The following is a 23,226-nucleotide window of genomic DNA, read 5'->3' as shown; positions in this document are numbered from 1 at the left end:
CCAACTTTGTTCGTGAAAACTATAGAAAAAGACATCTTTATAGCCCAAATCTATGTTGGCGACATAATCTTGGCTCAACTAATTCAAAATTCTTAAAAGAATTTGTCAAATTAATGGAAAGTGAATTTGAAATGAGTATGGTTGGGGAACTTAATTTCTTCTTAGGCTTACAAATTAAACAAACTAAAGATAGAATCTACATTTATCAAACTAAATATGCTAAGGAGTTAATTAAAAAATTCTGTATGGAAAATTCAAAAATTATAAATACTCCAATGGCAACCAACATAAACATTGACTCTGACCCTGAAGGAAAACCAGTTGACCCAAAATACTATAGGAGTGTCATAGGTAGCCTACTTTACCTAACTGCAAGTCGACCCGACATATTGTTTGCAGTAGGTATGTGCGCAAGATACCAATCCTGTGCAACAGAGTCACATCTATCATACGTTAAAAGAATACTTAGGTATATTAAAGGAACTCTAAATGTAGGACTTTGGTATCCAAGAACTTGCACCTTTGACCTTTATGGCTATTCTGATTCAGACTATGCTGGGTGCAAGTTAGACAGAAAAAGTACAAGTGGTAGCTGCCAGATTCTAGGTCAGTACCTAGTAAGTTGGTCAAGCAGAAAGCAACATTGTGTTGCTCTATCCACCATAGAAGCTGAATACATAGCTCTAGGAGAATGTGCATCTCAACTGTTGTGGATGATGCATACGTTAAAAGACTAACAACTAGAATATAAAAATACACAAATTTTTATTGATAATATCAGCTCAATTAATCTCACCAAAAATCCTATTCACCACTCCAGGACTAAACACATAGAGGTAAAACACCACTTTGTAAGGGATCATGTAGCTAAAGGTGAAATTGCACTCAACCACGTTGAGTCCAAATCAAACCTAGCTGACATCTTTACAAAACCCTTACATGAACTCGAGTTCAGTGCACTTAGAAGGTAAATTGGAATGTGTTGGGTAGAGTAGGTGTCTCATTTTGTTATCTTGTTCTTCAAATTCTAGGAAAAATAATTTTCAAAATTCCCAATTTCCTAGATTTTTCAAAAATTCTGGAATTAGCCTAAGTTTTAACCCTAGAAATCATGTTCCCCTAGAATTAAGCCAGAGCATCTCACAAACACCTAGGTTTACCTTAATTGTGTTTGAAAGACATAGAACGGCGTGAGATGCATAGGGTACAGCCTAGACTCAAGAATGCTTATATCTGTGCATCGATATGAGTCTGGGCGTTAAATACGCAATATACATTAATCAAGTTGAGTCTTCCAGCTCTAGTCAAATCTAACTGGACCAAATCAACTTGACTTGACTAACCATGTGAAAGCTGTTGCCCTATAGGCAGTCAGCAAGTAGCTAAAGGATAGACAGTTGGTAAAAGGACACTCAGTTTTCTGCTTAAGCATGTTTTGATCTTTAAGGCTCTGATAATTAGTAAATTAATCTACTGATGCTTGGACTTAAGGACCAACTGAATTTTAAAGAATAACCTAAACCAACTTTAAATATTGGTCAAACTTAAGTTTACTACTTCTAAAGATCTAAGCTAAGTTACAATCTTAATGATCAAATCCTTGCTGAACCTAGCTATCTTTGAAATCTAACATTGTAAATACCTGCAGAGTTCTTTTTATTACCCTCAAAGATTACTTTTCTCCTAGCCTTTAAAATCTATCAAAAAGATGTATCTTTTCACTTAACTATAAATAAGGAATGAATGTTAAGTATCTAAGTTATTCAAAAGTCTATTATTTTTGATATATGCCAAAGGGGGAGAGTAGAAAAATTCAAAAATAAAAGGGGAGCATCAGTTAAGGGGGAGCAGATAGTTTAGCAAATTTGCTTTGGTTAATGTGTTCACCTATAATTAGAAAATTTGCCTGTGTTAAATGGTTATCTATTCGTTTGTTTACTTAACTTTGAATTTGAGTTGCCATAATCAAAAAGGGGGAGATTGTTGGTGCGGGAAGCATCCGACGATCGAACTCGTGTTTTGATAATGGCAAAGAATTCAAAGTTAAGGTGTTTTGTATTCTAACAAGTCTACTTGAGGATTTCAGGTAAGTCCTAGCTGCGGTTAGGCAAAGGGATAAACCCTAGGGAGTGGTAACCCTAGGTCATAGGGGGTGGTAACCCTATGCTGAAAGTCTTGGCAGGTCGATGGCTTCAGGCAAAAGTCCTAGGGGGTGGGAACCCTAGGTGGAAAGTCCAGGTGTCACGAACCAGGTGAAAGACTGGACTGGCCGGGAAGCGGATGTCCAGCAGAAAGTCCGGAAGCATCGAGTGGTGAGCAAAAGTCCAGTCGATCTGGAGGATCGCACTGGCAGCAGGTAAATCTCCTGAGTGGAGTGGGTGAGGACGCGTTCCCCGTAGAGGGAACAGTAGGCGTCGGGTTGACCTAGGGTTTCCGGTAGGAAATCCGAAGTCAGACCCGGACAGTCCGGAGACTGTCTTAAACATTTTTTATTATCCATACTGTTATTTTGTGCTAACTTTGTGTTGCAGGATGTTGTTTGGGACTAACATATCTTGCAGGTACAAAATAACGAAGATTTTCCTCGGATGAACAGTGTCCAAGGCGCCTCCATGGGACTTGGAGGCGCCTCGAGTTCAAAATCCTGAGCTAGCGCGAAGAGCAGGCTTAAGGCGCCTTGGATGGGTTGAAGGCGCCTTAGACAGCTTGGAGGCGCCTTCAGGTCGCGGCAGTCAAAGGATTATCCCAGCGAGCAGATCGGGATAAAATTCTCGTTTAAGGCACCTTGGAGCTTGTTTAAGGCGCCTTGAACATTGTTTATAAAGGGGGTTCGACCAGCAGCTCAGAACAATAAGTTTCAAGTCTTCCTTCTGTATTTAGTTGCTAACGAACTCATCCCGAAGTGCTGCAACTCGACACCGACAACCCGAAGCTTCAATTTAGTACTTTCTATTGTCGGTATAACATTACTTACTGCATTACTTGTAAATCATCTTTTGTATACTTTCGAACTTATAGTTGTTGCCCACCAGAAGCGATCAAGTATCGCGGGCCTTCGAGTAGGAGTCGCCTTAGGCTCTGAACGAAGTAAAATCGACCTGTGTCTTTGTGTTGTTTGTTTTTATTCCGCTGCGTTTTTGCTCGAGTGTTTTACGAATCGAACGAAATAGCCGCGAGCGCTATTCACCCCCCCCCCCCCTCTAGCACATCTCGATCCAACACACTTTAAATGGTGCCATCTAGATAACCGAATGAAAGCTGTTGTTGTAGGCGAGCTCTACCAATGGCAAATGGTCCTCCCAACTGCCTCCAAAATCCAATACATAAGACCTCAGCAAGTCCTCTAGAGTCTGAATGGTCCACTCTGGCTGTCCATCTGTCTGCGGATGGAAGGCTGTACTGAAACGGAGCTGAGTGTCCAAGGCCCCCTGCAGACTCTAGCAGAATCGGGACATGAAACGAGGGTCTCTATCCGAAATAATAGTCAAAGGGACACCATGTAATCTGATGATCTCCCGACAATACAGATCTAACAATCGATCCAGGGAATCAGTCTTTCGGATCGCTAAGAAGTGCATGGATTTGGTTAATCGATCAACGATTACCCAAATCACGTAATGGTCTCGTCGTGTCCTCGGCAAACCCACCACAAAGTTCATGGTAATATGTTCCCATTTCCACTCAGGAATAGGAATCCGCTGAAATAATCCTGTAGGTCTCTGGTGCTCGGCCTTCACCTGCTGACAGACAAGACATCTCGCTACAAATTCTACGATGTCTTTCTTCATATCATTCCACCAATAAGAACATCTCAAATCTCAGTACATACGGGTACCGCCTGGGTGGATAACAAATCTGGAGCGATGAGCCTCCTGAAGTAGCTCTTGCAAGACCAGATGAGACTGAGGTACGCATAATCTGCCTTGGAAGAATATAATACCCTCCTCATCTCGTGTGAACTCAGTCCATTGCCCAGAAGCTATTTGGCTAGCAATAAATTGCAAATACTGATCACCGGCCTGGACCTCTCGGATTCTCGTCCTAATCGATAACTGAGAAACCATGGTAACCAGAATACCCTGCTCTGTCCGTCCCTGCTCCTCAAGGTCCAATCCGGAGAATCTCGGCATCAAATCCGTGACCACCACTCGAAGGAAAGCTAAAGTCACTCTGGACTTCCTGCTGAGTGCATCGACAACCACATTAGCTTTTCCTCGGGAGGTAGCTAATGGTACAGTCATAATCCTTCAGGAATTCCATCCATCTCCTCTGTCGGAGATTAAGTTTCTTCTGGATGAAAATATATTTGAGACTCTATGATTCGTAAGAATCTCAAAGGTAATTCTGTATAGATAATGCCGCCAAATCTTCAAAGCAAAGATGATGACGGCTAGCTCCAACCATGTACTGGGTAGTTCTTCTCATGCGCCTTCAACTGCCGAGAAGCATAGGAGACTATCTTGTCATGCTGCATCAAAACAGTGCCCAAACCTTGTAGAGAAGCGTCGGTATAGTTACGAACCCGTCCTCTCCAGAAGGTAAAACCAAAACTGGAGCCGACACTAATCTCCGCTTCAGCTCCTGCAAGCTGGTCTCGTAGTCCTCGGACCATGTGAACTTCACGTCTTTCTTGGTCAGGCGTGTCAGTGGCATAGCTATGCGGGAGAACCCTTGATGAACCGTCTGTAATATCGAGCTAGACCAAGGAAGTTGTGAGTCTCCTGTATAGACTACGACTACTACCCACTGGTAACAAACTCTATCTCCTATGGATCCACGGTATTTCCTATTGGTAACTGTAGGACCGTTGGGCCGGCTAGAAGGGGGGGTTGAATAGCCCTGAATAAAACACAACCCTTTCTCGAACAATTAAGATAACACTTGAAAAATAGATTAAGCAGAAAATAAAGCATAAAAATGAGGCACCGGATTTGACTTGGTTACAACCGGGGAGGTTGTTAATCCAAGGAAGATGGTTGCACTAAGAACTCCTTCAGGCGGAGAAGCCTCGTTTAAAGTAGTATAGGCACAAAAAGAAAGAAGCTAATCAAAGCAGTGGAAGCACACAAGTGTTGCTACAATTTCTGAACTCATGAAAAGCTTTTGGACCAAGGCTATATTTATAGCCTTGGTCGGGGCGCCTGGAAGGGTTCCGGGCACCCTGGGGGGATAAAACTTTATCCCCCAATGTTCAGATCACGTAAATCGCGAGCTTGGTCAAAATCAGGGTCCGGGCACCGGGAAGGGTTCCGGGTGCCCCGGAGGGCTCCGGGCGCCCCGGACTGTTCCGGGCGCCCCGGACTGTTCCGGGCGCCCCGGAGCCCAAAGTCAACAACCGTTGACTTTTTCATCCGGGACCTCTCCTTTGGTTCAGTCCCGCCTCGGTCCGGTTCTTCTCCTCCGGATCCGCTCACTTGGGTGATCTCTGCCATCCGGAAAAGGGCTCACCCGAACCCAACTTCCGGTCTTCTCGAGCGGGCTTCCCTCCGGCTTCTCGTCCCTCGGAATTGCCGCGTGTTTCCTTCTCGTCCGCCAGCGTACTCATCCGCAGTCTTCGTCCCTCGGTCGTCGACCTTCTCGCTAGCTGCATCTCTTGCTCCCTGAGCAATCTTCCGCTCCGGCTTTCGTCCCTTGGAACCACCGCACGTGTAACACCCACTAAGCTTTTAAGATAAATAAGAGAATGATGAATTTTGCCTTAGAAAAATAATAAGAAGTAAGTTGAAGCAAAAAGAAATAAAAAGAAGAGGAGGTTAAGGATTGAATCTTGAACCTCTTATACTATAATAGATAGAATTAATTAGTAGAAACCAATTGGGATAGAGAGAAGATATTGATAGCAAGGAAAGGGAATGCATGATAAAGATAGGAGTAAAGATCTAAGAAGAGAAAGCAAGAAAAGAGCAAGAGAAAGGTAATTTGCCTTCCTCCCTTCCTCTCTCTTTTCCCTCTCTTGCCGTGAGCTTAAATGAAGAATGAAGGGGATTCATTCCCCCTTGTTTCATCATGAATGATGAGAATAAATTAGAAAATAAAATAAATAAAAGAAAATAGAAAAAAAAAGGCTAAGGGAGAAGGAAAGCAAAAACCAAGTTTGCTACCTCTTCCCCCTTAACATAAAAGAGAATATGTAAAGGGAAAATTCTATTTTCTCTCATTTTTCTTATTCTCCCTCTCCCTCACCGAAACCTCAGTCCCCTCTCCTCCATCTTCGGCCCCAAGCCAAGGTTTTCTCCTAAGAAAGCCTAAGATACAAGGAGGACTTAGCAAGGGAATCAAGGGAAGGGAGCAAGAAGAAGAGGCTACTTCTTCCATCATCACACCTTAGATCCACAAGCGAAAAGGATGTAAGCTTCCCCTCACCTGTGGTACAAGGCTTTTTATATGATTTTCGGATTTTATGAGGATTAGAAAACCTAGAAAAGAATTTAAGAAAATTCGGCCAAAGAAGAGTTTTTCAAATCTAGGAAGGTTTAAACAAGTCCTTTCTTGATGATATTTTTCTATGCTATGTAGGAAGGTTTTTCCTTCATTTTTTTATACCTATATGATGCTTGATCAGAGTAGTACCTAACCCTAGAATTTCGGCCAAAAATATTTTCAAAAGGTTGGAGAAATCATTGTTTAACCAAACTAGTACAAGATTTCCCCCATGAACTACTAAGGGTCTTTTATTGGTTTTCTTGCTTGAAAGTTACTTGGAACCAAAAGAAATCAACTCATATGTTTCGGCAAAGAAAAGGGCTTAGGGTTAGGAAGACCTTTAAATTTATGTAACCATGTTTGTATGATAGAATATAGAGTTCTCTTAAAGAATTGCATGTTGAATATTGCTAGAAATTCATGAACTCTTATTTTAGATTTTCGGCCATGATAAGATGGATAGCTTAGAAAAGCTTAAAAAAAATTTTAACATGCTCAAGACCTCTGTAATATTATGATATGGAAGTTGTTTGATGCTCTTATGCTTAATTAGAGTATAGAAAATTTAGTTACATGATATATGACATGTAAGATCACAAGGGTCCTAGCTTGTTTAAGAACCAACTTTGTATATGATATTCTTAGTAATTTTTACCATGAAACTTACTTAGGTTTGCATGATTTAGGCCACTTAAAACCTAGTTTAGGGATTGGTAGGTTTCGGCCATGAGGAAAAATAAAAGAAAAAGGGAAAGAAACCTAGGAAGCCTAAGACACAATTCACATGTATGTTTATTATGCTTGTCTTTATATATGCTATGAAACTTGTAAGACTTCTTATGCTTTTAGGTTATTTGAAGCAAGTTTATACACTGATGAGTCTCGGCCAAGTAGGGTTTAAAAGACCTAGAAGCCTTAGAATTGAAACCAATGGTGTTAAAAATGCTTCTTATGGAAATATGATAATATGTTGATTGTGTCACATGCTTGTATAATTTTTCCATGACCTAAATGGACCATTGTATGTTTCGGCCATGAAGGGATAGATGCCCTAGAAACCCTAGAACAAAAATTAAATATGCTTATGTCACTCTACATGAAATATGATAAGTAGAAAACCAAAGTTCTCATGCTATATGTTATTTAGTGACTTAAATGAGGTTAGGGTAAGTTTCGGCCATACCTATTGTATGATGTCTTATTATGAATTTATACATGATGTTAGTTCAAGTTCACATGCTTGTATACTTGTTTTAGCCCTAAGGAATACTTGTTAAAAGTTTGGCCATGACATATGTTAAGGGCTTGAAGAACTTAGTAACTAGCTGAAATGTGCTTACTATGTCACGTGGAAAAAAATGCTATAAATATGGTTTAAGGTTTCCATGCTTTCATGACATTTGAGACCTTGTTTCACATCTGATAGGGTTCGGCCACATGAGTTTAGGGACTTGGAAAACTTAGAAACCAAGTTAATCATGCTTATAATGCTTCCTATGAAATTGATGTGATGATAATTTAGGTTCCACATGCTTGGAAGTTGTTTTTACCTAAATTGAGATCTAAGGGGGTTCGGCCATGATAAGAACTCAAGGGATTAGGAAGCTTAGAACCCAAGTTAACTATGTTACCATGTTTCTTATGTTAGTATAATCACATGATACACCCTTATGCTTAAACATGTATGCTTGTGAATTATACTTTCCATGATATGCTATGTGGATAGAAATATACATGCTTTGATGATATGTGATGTGCTTAGAATATGCATGCTTTCATGATATGCTATGTGGTTAAAATTATGCATGCTTGATGATATGCTTTATGCTTAAGATATGCATGTTTTTATGATCTATGCCTAAGTGATGCATAATATTATGATATGATGTATGCCTAAGTGATGCATATCTTTATGACATGATGTATGCCTAAGTGATGCATACTTTTTATGATATGATGTATGTCTAACTGATGCATACTTTTATGACATAATGTATGCCTAAGTGATGCATACTTCTATGATATTCTATGTGACTAAATGATGCATTTTTATACATGCTACTTTACTTTGTAAGGCTTGTACCAAGGGTGGACTCCTAATCAGTCCCTAGGCCTTGGCTGTGTGATCCGGGCTAGTAAAAATAAAGGGATGGGCTCCTTAGTACGCCCCTAGGCCTTGCTGTGTGATACAGGCTAGTAAGGGATGGGCTCCTTAGTACGCCCCTAGGTCTATGGCTGTGTGATCCTGACCTAGTTCCTAGTATGATTCAAGACTTGCTACCTTGGATATACTTAGGACGCGCGCATCTATGTTATCTATGTATGGTACAAGCCGGGGCCCTGAATATGTTGATATTACGTTCAAGTATATATGTAAGAAGAAATGGTTTTAAAGATCATGAGACATACACATGTTTTTCGGATACATGTTTTCAAAATCATATTGCATATACCTTATGATCATGTTGTGATGATGCTATGATTTATGATATGCCATGATTAGATATGATTATGTTATATTTCATGCTATGCTTGATATGCCATGCTACCTTATGATGATGCTATGATTTATGATATGCCATGATTAGATATGATTATGTTATATTTCATGCTATGCTTGATATGTCATGCTACCTTATGATGATGCTATGATATGCCATGATTAGATATGATTATGTTATGTATCATGCTATGCTTTAAGAGATGACGTGCCATGATTAGATATGATTTTGTTATGTTGCATGATATGCTTAAAGAGTATGATATGTTATGCCATGACTAGTTGAGATCATGTTATGTTGAGATATTCTTTGATCATATGATGATTTTCGGTTTTAGTGAGTAGGAAAGGAACTTACTGAGCCATGAGTGCTCACAGCTTACTTTCCTTGTACCACAGATAAAGGAAAAAGCTGGATGTGCTAAAGGAGCAGCAGGAGAGGCAAGGAGATGTGTGTGGCTGTGGCTAGGCAACCAAATAAGAACCTGCTTTAAGAACTTTTAAGAATTACGCTTTGGTTTCATAAATTGTAGTACTAAATGGGTGACTTGATGTTATGTTTCTATTTATCTTGTTATCATGTTATGGAAACCATATTAGTGTAGTTCGGGTATGCAAACAAAAGAAAAGTTTTATTAATCTAAGAAAAATTATTTTAAATCTTCCGCTGTAATATGTACGTAGAGTATCGTAGCCCCGTCCCTTAGTGTTAGCAGGGAGGGCGGGCGTTACAGCGCGCTTCCTTCTCGTCCTCCGGTGTACTCTTCCGCAGCACCACGTCCCTTGGACTGCCGTCCTTCCCGCTAGCTGCGTCTTCCGCTCGACTACCTGTGTTCCTAAGCTCCTGCACACTTAGATACAAGGTTAGAAACAAACAGGACCTAACTTAACTTGTTGATCACACCAAAACAACCTTGGGGTTCCAACAATCTCCCCCTTTTTGGTGTGATCAACCCAAGTTAAGCTAGGGTTAAAATAGACATTAAATAACATTAAGTAAATTAACTTAATTTTCAATTTAAGTGCAAAAAGATAGAAAAGATAAAATCATATTAAATCTATCTACCTCCCCCTAGACTTATACTTTCCCTTCTCCCCCTTTGATCACAAAAAAATGGGGTTCTAAGAAAAACAATCTAAGGGTTAAAGACTTAGAAAAAAGTAAAAAAATTTCCTATGTTTTTAAGAGATTTAGAAAATTTTTCTAAATAATTTAAGTTGAGATTTCTAGTTTCAAGAAAAAGTTCTTAACTTAGGAAAAAATAATTTTTGAGAATATTTCTAAGAAAAAAAAATCCAAAAAAGATTTGAATTTTTAAAAAATCTTAACTTACATTTTTAAGTATATATATATATATATTTAAATTGACTTAGGAAAAAAAAATTCTAAGCAAGTAAATTTCTAATTTGAAATAAAATGTTTTGAATAACCTTTTTAAAGCACTAATTAATTCTTGTATTAATGCTTTATTAGTAAGTTAATTAAACATTTATTTCAATATTTTAGCTTCCAGGTCGTGGCGAGGCACTAGACCTTCTTGGTTATTGGAGCAACAACCACTTCCTTGACAAAGCCTCATAAGGAAAATCTTTGTTTAATTTTCTCACTTAAAGCGCTAATTTTATAATTTAGTTTAGGCATGTTTTAGGAACCCAATATAGGTTCCACCCTACTGGATTAATTAAAAAGCTTTTAGGGACATATTTTCTTGAAATATTCCTAATTTGTCCCGGGTGATATTTAAAGTACCAATTTAAATTATTAAATCTTCTAAAATTGGTTTTAGATGAACATGCATAGTTTTTCAAGTTATCTACTTGAATTTTCAAATCATCATTTTCAAGTTTCAATTTTTCATTTTTCATTTGCTATTTTTAATTTATCTAATTCTTCTAAGGGACAAGACTTAGCTAAAATTACTTTTAAATTTTTATTTTCACTTTCTAATTTGCAGCAATCTTTTGTTAAAAGTTTAACGAACTTAAACATTTTATCGGGAGGAAGAGATCGTACCTGACTTACCTTGTCGATCTCGTTGTCTGTTTCTCCCCCTGAGCTGCTGCTTTCTTCCGACGTGTCTCCCCCTTCATCGATGCTCTCGATGCTCATTTCGGAAGAGCTTGAATCACAGTCGTCGTCTTGATGACTCGCCATCAGTGCGAGTCCGTAGAATGCTTCGACTTCCGATTCGGACGAGGTATCGTCCCACGTCGCCTTCAGGGCCTTTCGTTTTTGGATAGGCTTCTTACCCTTTTCCTTATCTTTGTTCTTCAGCTTAGGGCAGTTGTCCTTGACATGCCCTTCTTCATCGCAATGGTAGCAGCGGATCATTCTTTTCTTTCTACCCTGTGGATGGTTAGTTTTTCTAGAATTATATAACTTCTTAAATCGTCTTACCATCATTACCATTTCTTCATCGTCGAGAGAAGATTCCGATTCAGGTTCGTATCTCGAAGCTTTGAGGGCGACGTTGTTCTTTGGCTCCCTCATTCCTGCACATCTTGACTCATGCACTTCAAATGTTGAAAAAAATTCTTCTAATGAAATTTTTTCTAAGTCCTTCGAAATTTAAAAAGCATCTACTAGTGATGCCCATTTTGAATTTCTAGGGAAGGAATTTAAAGCGTACCTGAGTGAATCTCGGTTACTTACCTCTTCTCCGAGATTCGAAAGTCCGATGATGAGCTCCTGTATCCTTGAGAGTAGATGTGCAATTGTTTCACCTTCTTCAAGACGGAGGTTGGTGAGCTGGTTGCGAAGTAAGTCCCGTCTCGCAAGCTTGGCTTCGGATGTTCCTTCGTGTAATTCAAGGAACTTCTCCCAAAGCTCCTTTGCCGAGTTGTAGGTGCCGACACGGTTGACTTCTTGTGGCGGAAGTACGGTTAGCAAATGGAATTCTGCTTTCTTGTTTGCCACGTACTCGGCCTGCTCTTTCTTTGTCCATTGATTTTTCGCTTTTCCCTCGGGAGCTTCAAAACTGAGTTCCATTATTAGTAATAAATAAAAATCGGTGCCGAAAAATACCTCCATGTGCTTCTTCCAGCTTGCAAAGTCCCCCTCGAATTTTGGTGGGTGGATGTTAGATCCGGCCATCTCGTTGCTTCGTTCGGCGGTTAGTCCTCCTGAAGCGTCTTGGCTCTGATACCACTTGTAGGACCATTGGGCCGGCTAGTAGGGGGGGTTGAATAGCCCTGAATAAAACACAACCCTTTCTCGAACAATTAAGCTAACACTTGAAAAATAGATTAAGCAGAAAATAAAGCATAAAAACGAGGCACCGGATTTGACTTGGTTACAACCGGGGAGGTTGTTAATCCAAGGAAGATGGTTGCACTAAGAACTCCTTCAGGCGGAGAAGCCTCGTTTACAGCAGTGTAGGCACAAAAAGAAAGAAGCTAATCAAAGCAGTGGAAGCACACAAGTGTTGTTACAATTTCTGAACTCATGAAAAGCTTCTGGACCAAGGCTATATTCATAGCCTTGGTTGGGGCGCCTGGAAGGGTTCCGGGCGCCCTGGGGGATAAAACTTTATCCCCCAACGTTCAGATCACGTAAATCGCGATCTTGGTCAAAATCAGGGTCCGGGCGCCCGGAAGGGTTCCGGGCGCCCCGGAGGGCTCCGGGCGCCCCGGACTGTTCCGGGCGCCCCGGAGCCCAAAGTCAACAACCGTTGACTTTTTCATCCGGGACCTCTCCTCTGGTTCAGTCCCGCCTCGGTCTGGTTCTTCTCCTCCGGATCCGCTCACTTGGGTGATCTCTGCCATCCGGAAAAGGGCTCACCCGAACCCAACTTCCAGTCTTCTCGAGCGGGCTTCCCTCCGGCTTCTCGTCCCTCGGAATTGCTGCGTGTTTCCTTCTCGTCCGCCAGCGTATTCATCCGCAGTCTTCGTCCCTCGGTCGTCGACCTTCTCGCTAGCTGCGTCTCTTGCTCCCCGAGCAATCTTCCTCTCAGGCTTTCGTCCCTCGGAACCACCGCGCGCTTCCTTCTCGTCCGCCGGTGTACTCTTCCGCAGCACCTCATCCCTCGGACTGCCGTCCTTCTCGCTAGCTGCGTCTTCCGCTCGACTACCTGTGTTCCTAAGCTCCTGCACACTTAGACACAAGGTTAGAAACAAACAGGACCTAACTTAACTTGTTGATCACACCAAAACAACCTTGGGGTTCCAACAGTAACCATGTGTCCCAAAATATCTCACAGAAGACAATCCCAAAATGTACTACTGAACTTCACATACATATATTCCCGTCGTCAGCTCTAGAACTATTCAAAAATAGTGTAAGTGATTCACCTCAGATCTGAAATAGATCACAACATTGTCAACAAAGACAATGGAAACTGATCCAAACATCCTAGGAATAGCAAAATCATCAAGAATAGATCATCTAATGTGAGAGCAACGCTCCATCACAAGAAATACTACATATGTGGGAGCAATGCTCTACCACCAACAAGGCAACCTATATGGGAGCAACGCTCCACCACCACAATCCAAAATATGTGGGAGCAACGCTCCACCACAAGCAATCCATAATATGTGGGAGCAACTCTCCACCACAAACAATCCAAAATATGTGGGAGCAACGCTTCACCACAAATAATCCATAATATATGGGAGCAACGCTCCACCAAAACATTCCATAAGTGAACAAGACCTCTAACTATCCAATTAAAGACTGCACGAGATCACTCAACCACATATCACTATGGGCAGCTAAGGGTATAACAATCTAGTAAGCAAATTAAATCCATCGCCAACTCTATCAACATCCTAGTGAGTCACCCACCAATAGGAGAATTAGTTGACAGGGTAATACAACAATTGACATAATGTAGACACTTAATATTCTACATTCAACATAGGCAGAATCATTATTATGCTACCAACAATACACCTGGCACACGTGCACACACAACATAGTTATGATCGACATAATCCTTTAATTAGTACACACCCAACACACTCATAACACAGGTATAAATTAGTGTGATACCTCCAACAATACATACCGAACCCGTGTGCATAAATCAACGTAGGTATAATCGACAATACACCTTAAACAACATTCACCTAACATATATTTACACCTATGCCAAGAGTATAATCAATGTAATACTTCCAACAAATCATAATAGACATGAGTGTACACTCAGAAAAATTATAATCAACAAGATACCTCCCATAAAACACCAAACACATGTACACATACCATAACACAGATTTAATCGACATGGTACCTTCAATAATACAATTAGACACGTACACCTAACTACATAGCTATAATTCACAAGGAACCTACAATAACCATATTGGAACATGTATACAAATACTACATGCAAATGGACAATCTACCATAGGACTCCTACAACACATAACAATCATATGTACACGCAACATAGATACGAATAATCAGCATATTTAACCCAATCAACCTGACATTCCCTATGCTACCTTCTAAGTTATCCAACTAGGTACATCCAGTCTAAAATTAAAGTACCCATGGAATAGGATACATCGATCCTCTATAGACCGACCAAACCGACAATGGTATACGGCTAATACAGTCCTTGCCCACGTCAGTACAAGCCATGTACCCAATGTGCTCAAGATATCCAACTAACATGAATAACCCAAAGATCAACATCTTTATAAAATAGAGTGAGTCGATCCCCTGCTGATTGGACCAACCAAAAAAAATGAATCGATAATCGACTATCTAAATCTAACAAATGTGCATTAATCCTCCGCATGCAACTAAGGTAAATCAATCTACGACTACCCAAGTCGACAAGCATAAATCAATCTTCTATTGACCAATCTAATCGGAGTAAATCAATCATCTACTGATGAAATTAACTAAGATAAAATGGTATACTACTGGTTAAGTCAACATGAATATGTAGATACTATCCACTACACAGCTAATAATAGTAGAGACTGGTATGTGCCTCCATCTCCTAACCAACTAGTAGTAACAGAAGCTAAAACTACTGGTGGTATGATATGAAAAATCTCCTGAGACCGTAATCCTTGATCTCTATTAGGGTCGACCATGATCAGTGCTTTACCTAATACATAAAATATATGCTATATCAACTAGACAGGTACTAATAAAGAATGCTAATACATGTCATAAACTATAATAGTCAACGGTGCATATACTAACAAAAAGGTAGGATAACAGTATACCAACATACCTCCTATAGCTTGGAGATGTCCTGTCGATGCCAGGTCCCAAAACCTAAAAAGTCACATCGAGAAAACCAAATCACGAAATTCGAAACACAGGAAATAAAACTCGTAAACTTGGCGCTCACTTGGCTACCAGGATTTATAAACTCTAGTACTTAGCCTGGAGGTCTAGAGTTTGAATCCTGGGGAAGGCAAAAATCCATTGGCCAGGGGTGGGAAGTCCTAGTGAGTAACAACACTGCTGAGGGTCGTTGGTCGACGACATAAGGGGTCGCCAGTTGGGCCGCCAGTGGGGCCGCCCAAGGGACGGCCAAGGGTCCACCAAATGGGCCGCCCAAGGGGCCGAGGGGCTGGGTCGTTACAATTCACTTGGCTACCAGGATTCATAAACTCTAGTACTTAGCTTGGAGGTCTAGAGTTCGAATCCTGGGGAAGGCAAAACCCACTAGTGGGGCCGCCTTTTTATTGTAACGACCCGACCCCTATGCCCCGTGGGCAGCCCAACTGGCGGCTCATTTGGCTACCCCTTGGCGGTCCCTTGGGCGGCCCCACTGGCGGCCTAACTGGCGACCCCTTATGTCATCGATCGACGACCCTCGGCCGTACCGTTACTCACTAGCTCTTCGCACCCCTGGCCAGTAGATTTTTGCCTTCCCCAGGATTCGAACTCTAGACCTCCAAGATAAGTATTAGAGTTTATGAATCCTGGTAGACAAGTGAGCGGCGCTCACTTGGCTACCAGGATTCATAAACTCTAATACTTATCTTGGAGGTCTAGAGTTCGAATCCTGGGGAAGGCAAAAATCTACTGGCTAGGGGTGCGAAGAGCTAGTGAGTAACGGTACGGCCGAGGGTCGTCGATCGACGACATAAGGGGTCGCCAGTTGGACCGCCAAGGGGCCGCCAAATAGGCCGCCAGTTGGGCCGCCCATGGGGCTGAGGGGCTGGGTCAATACACATAAAGACAATTTCTTTAAAAATCCATGTTTTATTCCTATCGAAGAATAAACATCTCCCACTGCAACAGCTGCTACTTTCGCAGCATTACCCATGGTGATTTTCTCTTCATATAGTTGTCGGATTTCCTGGAACCCCTACAATGAATTACAGACATGATCAGTGACTCCCGTATCTACACACTAGGTACCGGTAGATGACACCACTAAACATGTTTCAATAACTAATAAATAAAATACCCCTATATTGTTCTTGGTTCTGGAGGGGACAGCCCATCTTAGAGTCCAAGTTTTTACTTCCAATCTTAATTGGGACTACTAAGTCTATTCTATAGTGTAACAGCTAGGGGATTGACAAACATCCTAAGAATCAGAAAAATATTTGGTCAAGACTAACTCCTTAAAATCCTCATGAATTTTGTATGCTACGATAGTGTGGACGTATACAAAATCAAAGAGGAGATTTTATCCATTAATTTTATTATCTCATCATCCTAACTTTATAACAAATAAAATTAATACTTGGTCTATCTTTGATCAAATATTTGGTCAAAACTTTGAATTTGAAATAATATTGATTCCTCAAAACAATATCATTTAAATTCACCAACACCTCAAACACCGTAAATTTTGCATGCCACGATGGTGTGGACGTATACAAAATTGAACATTTGTAAAAGGAGGGTTATACCAATTAATAACCTTGTCAATATATTTTTATGACAAATAAAATTACCTCAAACACTGTGAATATTGTATGCCACGATAGTGAGGACGTATACAAATTCAAACATTTATAAGAGGGGTTTTACCCATTAATTTTATTATCTTATCAACTTGATAAATAAAATTTACCTCAAACACTGTGAATTTTGTATGCCATGATAGTGTGGACGTATACAAAATCTCAACATTTGTTAGAGGGGGTTTTAATTTTATTATCTTGTCAACCTATCTTTATGACATATTAATAGTTGGTTTTCCTTCGATCACACAAATAATAGCAGTGACTCCGATGGGGAGGATATTATTAGACGTGCCTAAGTGTATACCATTACTTGACACTTAGTCCATTAATAAGATTGTGCCCCTTCCAATGGGGAAGATCACACGCTCTTGATTAATTTCCTATAGTCATCCAAAATGAAAGTTTGATCTAGTGATCCGCAACAAACCCATCCGTTGTGGAGGGAGGCACTCAGAGCCAACACGCAAGCTTGTTACATCACTTACAAACCAGTAATGGAGACCATGGAATTTAATTAAAAATCCCTCTCCCACTTAGTTATTTAAGATGAGGAATTTTAACTTATGCTAGTATATATCACATGCACACACACATAGTAAATAAAAGAAATAAATTTAGAAATTACTTTTCCAACTATTATGGCCTTTTCCATCACTGTCCTCCGTGTTCTCCAACCCTAGCTGCTGTCATCTTTAGCCACCGCCATCGGGTCCAGTCATCTTATCTATCTTGCTTCTTATTCCGCTACGTCTCTGATCCTCCAATAGCACCATGCCTCGCAAGAATACGATCCACGACAAAAATAGAATTTTACATATATCGATCCTATATTCCACGAAGGAATGTACATGTGATCTAGATTGAAAATAAAATTCTAAAATCCTAGGGCTAATACAGCCCCCGCTGTATTATTTACATACAATCATGCACACACAAAAATAATTCCCTTGACATGTCCAAGGGTCCAATCACACACAACATCTATAAGCCATAATAGTTGGAGCCTACAACCATAAAGTTAGCACATCCTACTATTATCCTGCCTAAATTATGTATGACATGTGCATAATCTATTTGAAAACCAAACACACAGAGGCAAACCCTAGCTCTGATATCAATTGTTGGTTGGTCCTAGGAAGATCGTACCCGTTCCACTGTACAAAAATTTTGTACAAGTGTCGAACCTTTCCTAAACAACCTATTTTGTTCTTTAGAAGTTAAATTAGGAATCACAAACGGAACTTAACATCATTGATTTCAAATTTAACTTATCTATTCTTAATGGTTTAGACTTTTGGATCGCAAGCGGAACTTAACACTATTGATCCAAATTCACCTACATTATAAATTCCATTAAATATTAATTTCCAAAATTTGCTTCCAGGACTACATGGCGAGGCACATGGCCTTCTTGGGTATGGGAGCATCCACCACTGCCTAGACAAAGCCTTTTAAGGAAATCTAATATTTAATTTCCTCATATAACTCTAGGTTTAACCAAAAAGAACAATCGAATCACAAATTCAAAAAATAAAAAAAAACACAAACTCGAATAACAAATTCAAAAAACTAGAATCTAATGCCTCTTGTGTTTGGAATTCTTACAAAGAAAAATAACTAGCATGATGCGGAAGAAAATTACTAGTTATACCTTTTCTTTGTATGCTAATAACCTCAACATCTTCTGCCGTATTCCTCGCCTCCTCTTGGACGTCATGTGGGCGACGATCCTCCAAGATGAACACCACCCAAAAGCCTCTTCCTCCTTCTAGTATTCGGCCACCACCACCACCAAGGAACCAAAGAGAGCAAGGGGAAAAGAGAGGGAGAGAGGGCCGACCACAATGAGAAGCTCCACCACGAGAATAAGAATTGATGTCTCATGAGGCCTCCCCTCCCCTTCTTTTATATTATTTGTCCAAGGCAAATAAGGAAAGACTTTTTACAAAAAATAAAATATTTCTCTTGTTTTTCCTTTTCCCCTTTTATTTTTCCTTTTTCTTTCTCTTGATTGATTCAATCACCAATCATTGATTGGATTTATTTGATTGGCCGGCCTCTTGCTTGGGCACCAAGCAAGGGCGGCTGGCCCTAAGAAAAAAGGAAAATAATTTTATAAAAATTTTATAAGCAAAGAAGGAAAGCTCTTATAAAATTTTACAAGCTCTCTTTTAATTTCCTAATGTGGATGTTAAAAAAGGAAAGTTTTAAAAATTAAAACCAAGTTTTAAAATTTAAAACTTCTCTTCTAAAATTTCCTTTTTTAACATGGTTACAAAAATAAAAAATTTTCAAATTTAAAACTTCTCTTCCTTTTTTCTTAAAACCATGAGGATGGTTAAAAAAAGAAAGTTTTAAAACTTTTTAAATTTTCTTTTAAACCATGTGACCTAATTCAAATAAGGAAAGTTTTATATTTTAAAATCTCTCTTTTAGAAATTTTAGTTTTCTACAAAGAGAAGATTTTAAAAATTTAAAACACCCCTTCTAATTTGACATATTGTGGCCGACCCCTTTGTGAAGGAGATTGGCTAGCCCCTTTGGCTTGGTCACCAAGCCATGAGCCGACCCCTTCTTGGACACCAAGATGGGCTTTTATGGATGGACTTGAGGCTTTAATGAGGCTACGACAGGGACCTAGAGGAGAAATTGGTTTTGGCCTTCCGATGAGCTTGAGTATCCCGTGTTCGCCCCGAACACACAACTCAAGTTCATCAATAATAACTCATTCCACTAGAGAATTATTATTGCACTACCGCACCAATCTCAAATTACATTATGGGCTCCTTCTTATCATGAGTGTGTTAGTCTCCCTGTGTTTAAGATAACAAATGTCCACTAATTAAGTAAGTTACTGACAACTCACTTAATTAATATCTAGCTCTATGAATAGTACCACTCAACTTCATTGTCATGTCAGACTATGTCAACCTGCAAGGTTTACATGACAATCCTTATGAGCTCCTCTTGGGGACATTCTCAACCTAGATTACTAGGACACAGTTTCCTTTTATAATCAACAACGCACACTATAAGTAATATCATTTCCCAACTTATCGGGCCTATTGATTTTTGAGCTAAATCTCACCCTTTGATAAGTTAAAGAAATAAATACTAAATATATGTGCTTGTTATTATATTAGGATTAAGAGCATACACTTCCATAATAACTAAGGTGTTGTTCTTTTATTAAGTCAGTATAAAAAGAACTTACCTTAAATGGTCCTACTCAATACACTCAGAGTGTACTAGTATAATTTATTAGTCAAGATAAACTAATACTTAATTACGCTATGACTATTCCAACGGGTTGTTCCTTTCCATCTTAGTCGTGAGCAACTGTTTATAATTTATAAAGAACTGATAACATGATCTTCTGTGTGTGACACCACACACCATGTTATCTACAATATAAATTAATTGAACAACTACACTTAACAAATAAATGTAGACATTTGACCAATGTGATTCTTTTATTTTAAAAATAAATGTTTACAAAAAGCTAGGCTTTTAGTATACACTCTAACATGACCATCATGCTTCCTCTGTGTCAAAGCATTGGTCAAGGGATCCACAATGTTAGCATCGGTCAGTACTCTGCATATCCTCACATCTCATCTATCAATGATCTCTCGAATGAGATGTAACCGCTATAGTATCTAATACCTAACACCACCATTTAAACAAAATACATACATACACTAACTGCGATCTAAAATCATACTTGTCAGTTTGGAAGCTAGCATCAGTGTAACCCTTTACAGTAAGCTCTTTATCACCTCGAAAAATCAAGAAATAATCTTGAGTCCTTCTCAAGTACTTAAAAATATTCTTGACTGTTGTCCATTGTGTTAGAGTAGGTGCCCTACAAAGCCAACTATTAGCAAGGGCTTTATTGACTCTTGTAAATAAACAACCTTTATTTTTAATATAATTCAATTCAGTTTGGCAGTACTTTATCTTTATACCAATATGCATAGATAACGTCCTTGAATATACTATAGTGAGATGTGGTGGTACATATGATGGTCATCATGAAATACATCAATATTCACTGTATATTCTAAATTTGTTCCTAGTCGATTGGGCTGCCTAATAAATAAGGATAAAAGGTTGCTTGAGTTAGAGACTAGCATCTGTGATATAGTGTACCATGTTTCATTAGTAAGGACATACAGATGTTCAGACATACAGATGGGTGGTCATATGATGCGTTCATTGAACATCCCTCACACAAACTTTCCAAGTGGTTATCATTTATCGAGTGGATAAGTCTTTGGTTGTGGTTGTACACTACTAGTCCTTATGACCCTGAACAACACTGACACTCTATATGCTGGGGCTGCACTTTGACTCATTTACCGACTCTAATAGGGTCATCAGGTGGTGAAATTGAGTGTACTAATGAAACATATAGGAGTCAGTGTATTGTAGTCGGGGATTCACCGCACACCTACAGGTGTGGATATCCTATGTAATATATCATTTAATAGTGATTGAAGTCTCTGATCAGAGCTGTAAGATGTACATTAGGAAAGGAGTTTTCTAAGTATACATGCGATATCACTATAATATATATCACATGGTTGTCGAATCAATATACAATCCTCGATATACCAATGGCTGTAGATTCGACCGGGATATATCAGATGAAGGGATCAGACTGTACGTTAACCATAGTCAACTGGTTCTTGCAGACATTATTCAATGATACCTAGGGAATCATGGGGTGGTGCTGCTAGACGCTCTTACCATGATTCGTTGCGTGTTAATCAGAATTAGTTCTGACATTCTATAATTAAGGAGTTAATCAAAGGATAGGGCTATTAAGGGTGAATAAAGGACAAGTATAGTCCTGAATCACAAAGAGTTGTGAACCCACGACTAGATGTATCCCTGAACCATTGACGGTCATACAAGTATTGGTTTCCCTATTTACCGTTGAGAAAGTCAAATTCGAGGAATTGAATTTGGCGAATAAAATTTGATGTGATCAAACAGTGTATTGAAAAATAAAGTTTGATATGCTCAAATGTTAGAATGATTTCCAATTGCATTATTAGGTTGTAGAAAAGTTCTAAAAATCTAATATGTAAAGATGGAAGAGATAATGGACTTTGAAAGTTCGATCCCAAGGGGAAATGTAATACATTAATGTTTGCATCATGAGGAAATGTAATACATTAAATATTACATCATGAAATAAATAAATAAAATTAGAAAATGGGGATGTTGGTTCAATGTGTAATGAAAAGAAAAGAGAAAAATTATTTTATTTTTCTTTTTCCTCCACCACATTTTCCATTCTCCCACTTAATCTCTCCACTCCTCCACTTTCCCACTCCCCATTAACTCCATTTTCTCCATGAAGTTCATGGCTGCCAACGTTGTTGACTTAATGGATATTTTGGAAAAATTTTCCTTTTTTCTTAGTGCTAGAATCAATGAATACAGCAGCTACATTTATCCTCTTCTTCTTTAGAGTAGTACAGATAGATAAACTTCTCCTTATGGTGTGTGAGTCTGTCTTTCTGAATAGAGAAATTTGGCGGCCCCTTTCAAGAGTAGAAGATAGAGATCTTCTTCCTCCTTTCCATCTAAAATTGTATCTCCTTGTTGTTACTTCTCCTCTTCGAGAAGCATTGTTGCCACCCACCTTCTTGTAGAATTTTGGAATGTGTAGTCCCTTGTTGAGGACTATTAGACAACCCCTTGTGAAGGGTAATTGGGCAGCCCCTTCATATTCGAGGAAATCGTTTTGACTGTTTCAACGAAAAATGACACTTGATCTCTAGTGCGATCAAGTGTTGGAAAGAGGTCTCCGATCGTGGACCGGATTAGATGAAGGAAATACGAGCTCGTGATAACAACGAGGAGGTATTTTGCTACAACCAGAATAGTTGGAGTCATCCCAAACACAGGTTGTTTGGAAGGTATGTTTATACTTGTACTATGATTCATATGTATGTTAATTCATGTTAATAGTTTTATTTATGTTATGCTTAAATGATCTAATATGTTTATTTTAGAGAGTTTAGCATGTACAAATAAAATGATTAAATTAGCATTATATGAATCAATCACGTGATAGTGTGTCTTTGTTATGCTTTTAGGATCTTACTTATACAGTTAGATTGTAATGCATGCATAGATAAAGATCATGCTTATGTTTATTTTAAGAACCATATGAACACTCCTTTGATTTAATTGTTAAATCACAAATATCACTTCCATTATATGGAAGGGATAGATCTCATCTACATCACTTGCATCCCTCAACATAACTTATTGCATACCTAGTGATCAACTTTATGGTCCACCCTATTATGGGTGACGATTATCGATACCAAAGTATACAACTCTTTATGTAGGGAATCGTAGTGACTTCATATCTAAGGACTATTGGT

Source organism: Zingiber officinale, chromosome 9A (genome assembly GCF_018446385.1).
Source record: "Zingiber officinale cultivar Zhangliang chromosome 9A, Zo_v1.1, whole genome shotgun sequence".
Classification (NCBI taxonomy): domain Eukaryota; kingdom Viridiplantae; phylum Streptophyta; class Magnoliopsida; order Zingiberales; family Zingiberaceae; genus Zingiber; species Zingiber officinale.
Note: the sequence above shows the minus strand (reverse complement) of the source record.